The sequence below is a fragment of the Oncorhynchus tshawytscha genome, linkage group LG12, assembly GCF_018296145.1.
Source record: "Oncorhynchus tshawytscha isolate Ot180627B linkage group LG12, Otsh_v2.0, whole genome shotgun sequence".
In the NCBI taxonomy this organism is placed as follows: domain Eukaryota; kingdom Metazoa; phylum Chordata; class Actinopteri; order Salmoniformes; family Salmonidae; genus Oncorhynchus; species Oncorhynchus tshawytscha.
The window spans coordinates 74,708,790-74,719,425 of NC_056440.1; positions in this window are offsets into that span (position 1 = coordinate 74,708,790).

A 10,636-nucleotide genomic window follows, 5' to 3' on the forward strand; every position below is an offset into this window, starting at 1 on the left:
CAGGGAAAGATTGGGGATTTCTAACACACCCGCCATCAAGGCCACATATTAGCCAGATAATTATAATTCTGTGCAAAACCCACCAATTAAGACAGGCCCACTGACTAAAGATGGACCAGCTCATCTGGAATTTGCCCAATTGGAGGCTGAGTAAGCAAAATACTAAGTAATGGTTTTATCTAGACTGACTATAGAGTCTAGTAGTAGGGTAGTAGGAGGAGGGAGTAATATGGGAGGCTGAGTAAAGTGGAGGTTGTGTAAAGGGAAGTGAGTAAACGGGGAGGCTGAGTAAAGGGGAGGCTGAGTAAAGGTGGATGCTGTGTAAAGGGGAGCTCAGTAAAGGAGGCTGAGTAAAGGGGGACGCTGTGTAAAGGGGGACGCTGTGTAAAGGGGGACGCTCAGTAAAGGGGAGCTCAGTATTGGGGAGGCTGAGTAAAGGGGGACACTGTGTAAAGGGGGACGCTGTGTAAAGGGGGACGCTGTGTAAAGGGGGGACGCTCTGTAAAGGGGAGGCTGAGTAAAGGGGGACGCTGTGTGAAGGGGGAGCTCAGTAAAAGGGAGGCTGAGTAAAGGGGAGGCTGATTAAGGGGAGGCTGAGTAAAGGGGAGGCTGAGTAAAGGGGAGGCTGAGTAAAGGGGAGACTGAGTAAAGGTGGACGCTGTGTAAAGGGGGACGCTCAGTAAAGGGGAGGCTGAGTAAAGGGAGGCTGTGTAAAGGGGACGCACAGTAAAGGAGGCTGAGTAAAGGGGAGGCTGAGTAAAGGGGAACGCTCAGTAAAGGGGAGGCTGAGTAAAGGAGGCTGAGTAAAGGAGACTGAGTAAAGGGGAGGCTAAGTAAAGGGGGCTGAGTAAATGGGAGGCTGAGTAAAGGGGGCTGAGTAAAGGGGAGGTTGAGTAAAGGGGGACGCTGTGTAAAGGGGGACACTGTGTAAAGGGGGACGCTGTGTAAAGGGGAGGCTGAGTAAAGGGGAGGCTGAGTAAAGGGGAGGCTGAGTAAAGGAGAGTCTGAGTAAAGGTGGACGCTGTGTAAAGGGGGACGCTCAGTAAAGGGGAGGTTGAGTAAAGGGGAGGCTGAGTAAAGGTGGACGCTGTGTAAAGGGGGACGCACAGTAAAGGGGAGGCTGAGTAAAGGGGAGGCTGAGTAAAGGATGCTGAGTAAAGGTGACGCTGTGTAAAGGTGGACGCTCAGTAAAGGGGAGGCTGAGTAAAGGGGAGGCTGACTAAAGGTGGACGCTGTGTGAAGGGGAAGTTCAGTAAAGGGAAGACTGAGTAAAGGGGAGGCTGAGTAAAGGTGGACGCTGTCTAAAGGGGGACGCTCAGTAAAGGGGAGGTTGAGTAAAGGGGGAGGCTGAGTAAAGGTGGACGCTGAGTAAAGGTGGACGCTGTGTGAAGGGGATGCTCAGTAAAGGGGAGGCTGAGTAAAGGGGAGGCTGAGTAAAGGGGAGACTGAGTAAAGGTGGGCGCTGTGTTAAGGGGGACGCTCAGTAAAGGGGAGGCTGAGTAAAGGAGGCTGAGTAAAGGGGAGGCTGAGTAAAGGGGGGCTGAGTAAAGGGGAGGCTGAGTAAAGGGGAGTCTGAGTGAAGGTGGACGCTGTGTAAAGGGGAACGCTGTGTAAAGGGGCAGGCTGAGTAAAGGGAGGCTGAGTAAAGGTGTACACTGTGTAAAGGGGGACACTCAGTAAAGGGGAGGCTGAGTAAACGGGAGGCTGAGAAAAGGTTGACGCTGTGTAAAGGGGACACTCCGTAAAGGGGAGGCTGAGTAAAGGGGGAGGCTGAGTAAAGGTGGACGCTGAGTAAAGGTGGACGCTGTGTGATGGGGGATGCTCAGTAAAGGGGAGGCTGAGTAAAGGTGGACGCTGTCTAAAGGGGGGACGCTCAGTAAAGGGGAGGCTGAGTAAAGGGGAGGCTGAGTAAAGGTGGACGCTGAGTAAAGGTGGACGCTGTGTGAAGGGGGATGCTCAGTAAAGGGGAGGCTGAGTAAAGGGGAGGCTGAGTAAAGGGGAGACTGAGTAAAGGTGGACGCTGTGTTAAGGGGGACGCTCAGTAAAGGGGAGGCTGAGTAAAGGGGAGGCTGAGTAAAGGGGCTGAGTAAAGGGGAGGCTGAGTAAAGGGGAGTCTGAGTGAAGGTGGACGCTGTGTAAAGGGGAACGCTGTGTAAAGGGGCAGGCTGAGTAAAGGGGAGGCTGAGTAAAGGTGTACACTGTGTAAAGGGGGACACTCAGTAAAGGGGAGGCTGAGTAAACGGGAGGCTGAGAAAAGGTGACGCTGTGTAAAGGGGGACACTCCGTAAAGGGGAGGCTGAGTAAAGGAGGCTGAGTAAAGGTGGACGCTGAGTAAAGGTGGACGCTGTGTGATGGGGGATGCTCAGTAAAGGGGAGGCTGAGTAAAGGTGGACGCTGTGTGAAGGGGGAAGTTCAGTAAAGGAGAGACTGAGTAATTGGGAGACTGAGTAAAGGTGGACGCTGTGTAAAGGGGGACACTCAGTAAAGGGGAGGTTGAGTAAAGGGGGAGGCTGAGTAAAGGTGGACGCTGTGTGAAGGGGGAAGTTCAGTAAAGGGGAGACTGAGTAAAGGGGAGGCTGAGTAAAGGTGGACGCTGTGTAAAGGGGGACTCTCAGTAAAGGGGAGGCTGAGTAATGGGGAGGCTGAGTAAAGGTGGACGCTGAGTAAAGGTGGACGCTGTGTAAAGGGGGACGCTCAGTAAAGGGGAGGCTGAGTAAAGGGGACGCTGTATAAAGGGGGACGCTCAGTAAAGGGGAGGCTGAGTAAAGGGGGACGTGTGTAAAGGTGGACGCTGAGTAAAGGTGGACGCTGTGTGAAGGGGGATGCTCAGTAAAGGGGAGGCTGAGTAAAGGGGAGGCTGAGTAAAGGGGAGACTGAGTAAAGGTGGACGCTGTGTTAAGGGGGACGCTCAGTAAAGGGGAGGCTGAGTAAAGGGGAGACTGAGTAAAGGGGAGACTGAGTAAAGGTGGACGCTGTGTAAAGGGGGACGCTCAGTAAAGGGGAGGCTGAGTAAAGGGGAGGCTGAGTAAAGGGGAGGCTGAGTAAAGGGAGGGCTGAGTAAAGGAGGCTGAGTAAAGGGGAGTCTGAGTGAAGGTGGACGCTGTGTAAAGGGGAACGCTGTGTAAAGGGGCAGGCTGAGTAAAGGTGAGGCTGAGTAAAGGTGGACGCTGTGTAAAGGGGGACGCTCAGTAAAGGGGAGGCTGAGTAAACGGGAGGCTGAGAAAAGGTTGACGCTGTGTAAAGGGGGGGACACTCAGTAAAGGGGAGGCTGAGTAAAGGTGGACGCTGAATAAAGGTGGACGCTGTGTGATGGGGATGCTCAGTAAAGGGGAGGCTGAGTAAAGGTGGACGCTGTGTGAAGGGGGAAGTTCAGTAAAGGGGAGACTGAGTAATTGGGAGACTGAGTAAAGGTGGACGCTGTGTAAAGGGGGACGCTCAGTAAAGGGGAGGTTGAGTAAAGGGGAGGCTGAGTAAAGGTGGACGCTGTGTGAAGGGGGAAGTTCAGTAAAGGGGAGGCTGAGTAATGGGGGAGGCTGAGTAAAGGTGGACGCTGAGTAAAGGTGGACGCTGTGTAAAGGGGGACGCTCAGTAAAGGGGAGGCTGAGTAAAGGGGGACGCTGTATAAAGGGCGACGCTCAGTAAAGGTGAGGCTGAGTAAAGGGGGACGTGTGCAAAGGTGGACGCTGAGTAAAGGTGGACGCTGTGTAAAGGGGAGGCTGAGTAAAGGGGTGCCTGAGTAAAGGTGGATGCTGAGTAAAGGGGAGAGCTGAGTGAAGGGGATGCTGAGTATAGGGGAGGCTGAGTAAAGGAAGGTAGAGTAAAGGGGATGCTGAGTAAAGGGAGGCTTAGTAAAGGGAAGGCTGGGTAAAGGGGGACGCTGTGTATCGGGGGACGCTGAGTAAAGGGGGAGGCTGAGTAAAGGTGGATGCTTAGTAAAGGGGAGGCTTAGTAAAGGAAGGCTGAGTAAAGGGGGACGCTGTGTAAAGGGGGACGCTGAGTAAAGGGGGAAGCTGAGTATAGGTGGATGCTGAGTAAAGGGGAGGCTTAGTAAAGGGAAGGCTGAGTAAGGGTTTTTATCTGCAATGCAGTAGCAGCAAGGGGGACTCGGGACAGGACTGGCTTTGATTAACCCTACTCACATGTATCTACTGTCTCCCCCTAAAGCCCTGAATCCTCCTCCCTCCCAGATCCAGGCCTCCCTCCCTTTCCCCCTTCGCTCTCCATGTCCCTCCTTCTCCTCCATCCCCATTCCGCCTATCTTCTTATCTCTCCCTATGGCCACTGTATTAATCTCTCCCCCTCTCCCAGGTGCTAATATGATCAGTATGATAATGCTGTCTCTCTGCTTTGGGTGTTATACAGTCAGTACCAGAGCATGCCTCTGTTCATATGTTCACCAGAGACACAGTAGACTAGACTATAGTAGAGTAGACTAGACTAGACTAGAGTCAAGTAGAGTAGACTAGAGTAAAGTAAAGTAAAGTAGACTAGAGAGTAGAGGAGACTAGAGTAGAGTAGACTAGAGTAGAGTAGAGTTGACTATAGTAGAGTAGACTAGAGTAAAGTAGAGTAAAGTAAAGTAGATTAGACTAGAGTAGACTAGAGTAGGCTAGAGTACAGTAGACTAGAGTAGAGTAGAGTTGACTATAGTAGAGTAGACTAGAGTAAAGTAGAGTAAAGTAAAGTAGATTAGACTAGAGTAGACTAGAGTAGGCTAGAGTACAGTAGACTAGAGTAGAGTAGAGTTGACTATAGTAGAGTAGACTAGAGTAAAGTAGAGTAAAGTAAAGTAGATTAGACTAGAGTAGGCTAGAGTACAGTAGACTAGAGTAGAGTAGAGTTGACTATAGTAGAGTAAAGTAGAGTAGACTAGACTAGAGTAATTTAGAGTAAAGTAGAGGAGTGTACAAGAGTAGACTAGATTAAAGTAGACTAGAGTAGAGTAAAGTAGACTAGACTAGAGTAGCGTAGACTAGACTAGACTAGACTAGAGTAGAGTTGTCTAGACTAGAGTAAAGTAGACTAGATTAGAGTAAAGTAAAGTAGACCAGAGTAGAGTAGAGTGGACTAGAGTAGAGTAGATTAGAGTAGACTAGATTAGAAAAGCAGAGAAAGTAGAGTAGAGTCGACTAGACTAGAGTAGACCAGACCAGACTATAGTCGACTAGAGTAGAGTCGACAAGCGTTGACTGGAGTTGTCTAGAGTAAAGTCGACTTGAGTCAACTAAACTAGAGTCGACTAGATTTGACTAGACCGGAGTCGACTAGAGTAGACTAGAGTAAAGTTGAGTAGAGTAGACTAGAGTAAGGTAGAGTAGAGTAGACTAGAGTAAAGTAGAGTAGACTAGAGTAAAGTGAAGTAGACTAGAGTGGACTAGAGTAAAGACCGCATTATCTACCAAGAGAATTCTCTTCGATTATGATCACAGCCGTATATATCCCCCAAGCAGACACATCGATGGCTCTGAACGAACTTTATTTAACTCTCTGCAAACTCTTATCCGGAGGCTGCATTCATTGTAGCTGGGGATTTTAACAAGGCTAATCTGAAAACAAGACTCCCTAAATTTTATCAGCATATCGATTGCGCAGCCAGGGGTGGAAAGACCTTGGATCATTGTTACTCTAACTTCCGCGACGCATATAAGGCCCTGCCCCGCCCCCCTTTCGGAAAAGCTGACCACGACTCCATTTTGTTGATCCCTGCCTACAGACAGAAACTAAAACAAGAAGCTCCCACGCTGAGGTCTGTCCAACGCTGGTCCGACCAAGCTGACTCCACACTCCAAGACTGCTTCCATCACATGGACTGGGAGATGTTTCGTATTGCGTCAGACAACAACATTGACGAATACGCTGATTCGGTGTGCGAGTTCATTAGAACGTGCGTTGAAGATGTCGTTCCCATAGCAACGATTAAAACATTCCCTAACCAGAAACCGTGGATTGATGGCAGCATTCGTGTGAAACTGAAAGCGCGAACCACTGCTTTTAATCAGGGCAAGGTGACCGGAAACATGACCGAATACAAACAGTGCAGCTATTCCCTCCGCAAGGCTATTAAACAAGCTAAGCGTCAGTACAGAGACAAAGTAGAATCTCAATTCAACGGCTCAGACACAAGAGGCATGTGGCAGGGTCTACAGTCAATCACGGACAACAGGAAGAAATTCAGCCCAGTCACGGAACAGGATGTCTTGCTCCCAGGCAGACTAAATAACTTTTTGCCCGCTTTGAGGACAATACAGTGCCACTGACATGGCCTGCAATGAAAACATGCGGTCTCTACTTCACTGCAGCCGAGGTGAGTAAGACATTTAAACGTGTTAACCCTCGCAAGGCTGCAGGCCCAGACGGCATCCCCAGCCGTGCCCTCAGAGCATGCGCAGACCAGCTGGCCGGTGTGTTTACAGACATATTCAATCAATCACTATACCAATCTGCTGTTCCCACATGCCTCAAGAGGGCCACCATTGTTCCTGTTCCCAAGAAAGCTAAGGTAACTGAGCTAAACGACTACCGCCCCGTAGCACTCACATCCGTCATCATGAAGTGCTTTGAGAGACTAGTCAAATCAAATCAAATTTTATTTGTCACATACACATGGTTAGCAGATGTTAATGCGAGTGTAGCGAAATGCTTGTGCTTCTAGTTCCGACAATGCAGTAATAACGAGCAAGTAATCTAACTAACAATTCCAAAAAAAACTACTGTCTTATACACAGTGTAAGGGGATAAAGAATATGTACATAAGGATATATGAATGAGTGATGGTACAGAGCAGCATAGGCAAGATACAGTAGATGATATCGAGTACAGTATATACATATGAGATAAGTATGTAAACCAAGTGGCATAGTTAAAGTGGCTAGTGATACATGTATTACATAAGGATGCAGTCGATGATATAGAGTACAGTATCAACGTATGCATATGAGATGAATAATGTAGGGTAAGTAACATTATATAAGGTAGCATTGTTTAAAGTGGCTAGTGATATATTTCCCGTCAATTCCCATGGTTAAAGTGGCTGGAGTAGAGTCAGTGTCATTGACAGTGTGTTGGCAGTAGCCACTCAATGTTAGTGGTGGCTGTTTAACAGTCTGATGGCCTTGAGATAGAAGCTGTTTTTCAGTCTCTCGGTCCCAGCTTTGATGCACCTGTACTGACCTCGCCTTCTGGATGATAGGTGTGGACTGAGAAGGGCGTGAAAGACAGAAGAGTCACTACACAGTTGATAATTATATAGATTGAAATGCTAATCCTTTGCACATGAACGCTCACTCATTCTGGAATAATTGCAATCAATATATATTTACGCTCAGTGTGTCGTCGTGATCTCTGCTGGAATCGTCCTTCTTTCTGTTGGAAAGTTCATCCGCGAGTCACTGTCTCTGCTTCCTCTCACATTAACAGTTTAAAATCACATTACATAATTTCACATATAGTTTCATCTTTACTCATTCATTTTATACAATAATTAGATGCAAACCTCATAATGGAGGCTCCTGTATAAACAGAGTTATGGTATTGTGGCTGTATTGTCGTTCATGAGGTCACAAACATTAAACTAAACTGACCGGGTCATAGCTGGCTTCTCCACCGACCATTTACACATTCTCCAAAACATGGATATTGTTCAGTTCTCAAGTCCTGTGATGTAGAAGAAGTTCCTTTGTTTTCTCTTTTCTGCATGGCAAGGAGGAGAGAGTATCCTCCAGGAATTTACGACCTGAGATAACAGAACCTGGGTGTAGGATGGAGAGAGGGGGAAGCCACTCGTTATACATAAAGAGTGCCACGTCATGACACTAGGTATGGTATTGCATTCGTAGCTAGGTATGGTATTGCAGGGATAGCGACTTGCATCATCATCTAAAAGCTAGTCTGGATGCAAAAGGGCTTTGAGTTCATCTTGTGGCTTTGGCTGGGATTCAATCCTATATATCTTATTGATCATATGTCCATTTAGATGGAGTGGACTGGGTTTCTGCTGGATTGTGTGTGTGTGTGTGTGTGCGTGTGTGTGTGTGTGTGTGTGTGTGTGTGTGTGTGTGTGTGTGTGTGTGTGTGTGTGTGTGTGTGTGTGTGTGTGTGTGTGTGTGCAGGAGGATTCCTCACTATTAAGATGCAAGCTGCACTGCAGACTGACATTTCCCCATTGATACCTGCAAATGTCAGACACACACATTCACTACGCACTGACCTAAAATGGTATATACACACGCACGCACGCACACACACACACAGACACACACACACACACACACACACACACACACACACACACACACACACACACACACACACTGTCTCTCTCTCTCTCTCTCTCTCTCTCTCTCTCTCTATCTCTCTCTCTCTCTCTCTCTCTCTCTCTCTCTCTCTCTCTCTCTCTCTCTCTCTCTCTCTCTCTCTCTCTCTGTCTCTCTCTGTGTCTCTCTCTCTCTCACTTACTCACTCATTATTGTTGTGACATGGATTTGATATCTAGGTCTGTTATGGTACGATGCAGTGTCACATTACAGAGACATAGCCTGCCCCCCTCCCCCAAACACAGACACTCTTCCTCCCAGACAGATGTAGAGTGATAGTGTTGTAGCGTTGAGAGGCCTTGGACAGTGGTCCTGTTATCTGGCTCTGTCCCTCAGGATAGGTCAGCAAACATAGGGCTCATGGGGCAAGATGGCAGGGGAAGAGGGGGGATGGGTGGGGGAGAGAGAGACAGAGAGGCGTTTGAACCCAGCTCATCCTCCCACCACCATCCGCCACAAGACTGTGATAGCCCGCTGAGATAAAGCCTGAGTATTAACATAAGTCTTCAGAGGTCTCAGGCAAGATTTCTCATGATGGAAGTGCAGTTCACTGAACTACCTCCACTACATTAGCTGGATGTCACAGCTAGGGCTTCCTCTTAGAGAGTCCCAGGGATAATCTATGTATAACTGCATGCCAAATGGCACCCTATTCACTTCATAATGCACTACTTTTGACCAGAGACCTATGGGCCCTATGGGCCCTGGTCAAACTAATGCACTACTACATAGAAAAATAGGGTGCCATTTGGGATGCAGACTATGCCTCAGGAGTACTGTATGTCAGAGTCCTATAGGAAGAGATACTGTGTAGAAGGAGAAACGCACTGCTTGTTTTATAGCGTCTGATGACTGAAACTGTTCACAGAGGGCAGAGATGGTTGAAATTACCTCATTATAATAATAAGATTTGGTTGTAATCTGGTTGTAAATGGACTTAATTGCAACTAGTTTGGACTTTTATTTCATCCTCTGGGTGGCTACCTCAAGTTAATTGATTTGTGTTTGTGTTGTTTTGTCTTCCTTTCCCTTCATGATTGAATTTATCAGTCTAGTCATGGCTTCTGGAAGGAGAGTGTTGTTGTGTTTATCAGTCTAGTTATGGCTTCTGGAAGGAGAGTGTTGTTGTGTTTATCAGTCTAGTCATGGCTTCTGGAAGGAGATGTTAGTGTTGTTGTGTTTATCAGTCTAGTCATGGCTTCTGGAAGGAGAGTGTTGTTGTGTTTATCAGTCTAGTCATGGCTTCTGGAAGGAGAGTGTTGTTGTGTTTATCAGTCTAGTCATGGCTTCTGGAAGGAGAGTGTTGTTGTGTTTATCAGTCTAGTCATGGCTTCTGGAAGGAGAGTGTTGTTGTGTTTATCAGTCTAGTCATGGCTTCTGGAAGGAGAGTGTTGTTGTGTTTATCAGTCTAGTCATGGCTTCTGGAAGGAGAGTGTTGTTGTGTTTATCAGTCTAGTCATGGCTTCTGGAAGGAGAGTGTTGTTGTGTTTATCAGTCTAGTCATGGCTTCTGGAAGGAGAGTGTTGTTGTGTTTATCAGTCTAGTCATGGCTTCTGGAAGGAGAGTGTTGTTGTGTTTATCAGTCTAGTCATGGCTTCTGGAAGGAGAGTGTTGTTGTGTTTATCAGTCTAGTCATGGCTTCTGGAAGGAGAGTGTTGTTGTGTTTATCAGTCTAGTCATGGCTTCTGGAAGGAGAGTGTTGTTGTGTTTATCAGTCTAGTCATGGCTTCTGGAAGGAGAGTGTTGTTGTGTTTATCAGTCTAGTCATGGCTTCTGGAAGGAGAGTGTTGTTGTGTTTATCAGTCTAGTCATGGCTTCTGGAAGGAGAGTGTTGTTGTGTTTATCAGTCTAGTCATGGCTTCTGGAAGGAGAGTGTTGTTGTGTTTATCAGTCTAGTCATGGCTTCTGGAAGGAGAGTGTTGTTGTGTTTATCAGTCTAGTCATGGCTTCTGGAAGGAGAGTGTTGTTGTGTTTATCAGTCTAGTCATGGCTTCTGGAAGGAGAGTGTTGTTGTGTTTATCAGTCTAGTCATGGCTTCTGGAAGGAGAGTGTTGTTGTGTTTATCAGTCTAGTCATGGCTTCTGGAAGGAGATGTTAGTGTTGTTGTGTTTATCAGTCTAGTCATGGCTTCTGGAAGGAGAGTGTTGTTGTGTTTATCAGTCTAGTCATGGCTTCTGGAAGGAGAGTGTTGTTGTGTTTATCAGTCTAGTCATGGCTTCTGGAAGGAGAGGTTAGTGTTGTTGTGTTTATCAGTCTAGTCATGGCTTCTGGAAGGAGAGTGTTGTTGTGTTTATCAGTCTAGTCATGGCTTCTGGAAGGAGAGT